Source organism: Triticum aestivum, chromosome 6B (assembly GCF_018294505.1).
Source record: "Triticum aestivum cultivar Chinese Spring chromosome 6B, IWGSC CS RefSeq v2.1, whole genome shotgun sequence".
In the NCBI taxonomy this organism is placed as follows: domain Eukaryota; kingdom Viridiplantae; phylum Streptophyta; class Magnoliopsida; order Poales; family Poaceae; genus Triticum; species Triticum aestivum.
The window spans coordinates 42,352,025-42,355,320 of NC_057810.1; positions in this window are offsets into that span (position 1 = coordinate 42,352,025).

Sequence of the window (3,296 nt, forward strand, 5' to 3'; positions counted from 1 at the left end):
CGTTTTTTGGTTTTCCAATCCTATGGCACTTTTCAACTATTTGTGTGTTTTCCGCATAAGTCTCGCAGTGCAATGCCGGACACCGTTAGAGATTCGGCAAAAATTCTTGGATATTGCTATATATGCATCAGTTTCGAATTGTGTCTTCGGTCAATAGTTGGGTTGCCCGGCTCCTGTGCTTGCCTCCTATGTTCTGCTTTGTTCGGCTAGGTGTGCAAAGGGAGAACCACTGTGATTGTGCTTCCAGCTCGCATGGTTAAGCACCGCAGTGGAGAAAGCCGAAAACTGACTGTCATAATATGCGTAAATTGGTCAGCAGTCCGATGACTGTATTAAATGACAGGCCGTTCATAACATTGGCCAAAGTGTTTACGGCTTGACCTCGGCTGTCGCTGAACACTAACCAGGGGGCTACTTGCTGGCCTCCCAACTTTAAGCTCCTATGACTAAGTGAAAATTCTAAAGCCTGCATATCTGATTGCCTCGTTTCCGCCAACACAACCGCCTTCGGGCACCGAGACGTCGGCTAAGGGTTGTTTTGGAAACACCCTGCATAGCATCTACAAGGGGGTAGAAGCTGACGATGGGCGACTTTCAGATCATAAACGGTCGTAATGGAAGTGAAAATTTGGGTTCATTTAGACCATAGAGTTCGAAAGCTTTCCACAAACTAAATCCTCAATATTTCCCCCCACATCGATCGAAGCTGAGGCTTCATGATCATACTTAGCATGACAACCCAAAGAAAGGAACGATAGAGGGACTATTTTCTTTGGAAAATGTTTCTTATGTTAAAATAAATAAATAATAATATAACATGTCTCTCCGCGTACCTTTGTTTATAAAACCGTATGGCCGGATTGCCTTGTTTGCCATAAAGATTTGCCCTCATGAAGGCTTTATAAAGTAGAACAAACACCCCTCGGCTGTTGGCCGAGGAGGTTGAAGCCGATGGTCGGTCAACAAAGTTTTGTACAATGCGGAGCCGAGCATTAATGACGTAAAGTACTTGGATACATAGAGTCATTACATATAATTTGTGATTTTACTATGGATGTCGATCCTTAATTCGGCCTCCCGTGCCCACATTAAGGCTCGGGGGCTACTGGACTTCATGCTTCTCATTTACAAATATTAAAGGGGTACATCGATCCCCTCATCTGGTGTCGCCACCCGACCAGTGTCTCGGGGGCTACTGCATTGACAATCCAATGCAGAAAATTTAAAGTGCAATATAGTTTTCGAGGAGATTATTATCCTGAGGTTGGTCGGCCGCACCCAACCTGAGTCTCGAGGAATTTGCACACCACGTTTCTATTCCTAAGTATGTTGCCGAGCTGGGAATTGATCCTCAGGCTGATTTTATGAATCGACCAGGGTCTCAGGGGCTACTAGGGTCAGCGGTTTGATTTTTCCTTCAGGTGCATCCCGGATATTAGGCCAACACACACCTTGAGGGCTACTGGCTATACATCTCGGCAGAGATTACATTGCATAATTCGGCACCCCGGAAGCAGTCCGACGTTGGTGCTCGACTACAATAGACACCCCGGAAGCAGTCCGGCATCAAGCTCGGACGCTAGTGGCTGGCTCCGTAGAGGGCATTTCTGGCATTAAGCTCGGCTAAACTCCTTCAACTTTTTTGAACCAAGGTGATCTATGACACCTTGGATATGGTCCGGCGTTGGAGCTCGGATGCAATTCAGTGTTGGAGCTCGGCTGTAGCAATACTCCTCAGATACAGTCCGGCGGTGGAACTCCGATACATTCCGGCGGTGGAGCTCGGATACATTCCGGCATCGGAGCTCGGAAGCGGTCCGGCGTTGGTGCTCGGCTGCAAAGGATACCTCGAATTCAGTCCGGCATTGGAGTTCGGACGCAAGAGGACACTGCCGCCCGGGAACAACTCCAAACCCGAGGTGTGGCATAAAAATAACAAGGCATTGATAAAGGCCGAAAACTTAAAGGGGCTCCTTAGATACCCGACGTGTAAACTCTTTGGATGCACTTCGGCGATCCTCAAGATCGAAGAAGAGAAGATTTGTTGAACCAGTTTTCAAGACCGGCGATCAAAGATGAAGAACAGTTCAGAAGAATCGAGAAGCGTCCCCAACTTGAAGACCGATTCAGGGGGCTACTGACGGTGTCCTGGACTAGGCGGTACACACCATGTCATCTCCCGATCAGTTGGATTGGGCCGAGGACCCCTATGGCCGTATACTCATGGGTCAGTTCAGACAACCCCTGCCGCATACAAGGAAGACTCCACAAGACTTGGCGCCCAAGACAAGGACTCTTATAAACCCTAGGCCTCCGGTGTCTTATATAAACCGAGGCCATGCTAGTCAATAGACAATCTCATATTCATTACTACAATCTCGTGGTAGATACGTATACTCTGCACTACACCCATATGAATACAATCAAAAGCAACATGTAGGGTATTATCTCATCAAGAGAGCCCGAAGCTGGGTAAAACCCCGTGTCCATGTTACCATCGCTCCAAGACGCCTAGCTTAGGACGCCTACTACGAGATACGCCGGATATTGAACCGACAGTTGGCCGGCCCGATCACCTCTGACCGCAAGGACCGTCCAACCTATACCCATCAGAGTGGCTCAGCCGCACTAGTCCTTGACTCAATAATTGACGGATTCCACCTAACAATAGTCCTTATGGATGGAGGTCGTAGTCTGAACCTGCTTTATTGGGATACAACGCGCAAGATGGGCATTGATCCTTCAAAGATCAAACCCACTAAAACCACCTTCAAAGGTGTTATACCATGCCTGGAGGCCTGCTGTATAGGCTCCGTCACTTTGGAGGTAGTCTTTGAACCCCCGGATAATTACCGTAACAAAGATTTAATCTTTGATAGCGTCCCTTTTCGCAGCAGCTATCTTGCGCTGCTCAGACGAACCGTGTTTGCTCAATTCAACGCGGTGCCACATTACGCTTATCTTAAGCTCAAGATGCCAGGTCCACGCAGTGTCATAACAGTTAACTGCAAAGCCGAACGCTCCCTCGATACTAAAGAGCACACCGCCGCCTCAACAGTAGAAGTGTAGAGTGGCATTTTTCAATCGAACCTGCATTCACAGCCAGGTTCCCGGACACCTTCAACAGAGTCCGAACTACTCAGCGGTAGGATAGCCCAGCTCGTCAAGAGCTTAATTAACCACTCCGGCGGGAGACGGAGGCAAAGCTAGGATAGGTCACACAATGCGGCTTAACCGCTCCATGGTACACACACATTTCTTGCATTTTCTTTGCAGGTCCACTTTTGTGTAGGCCA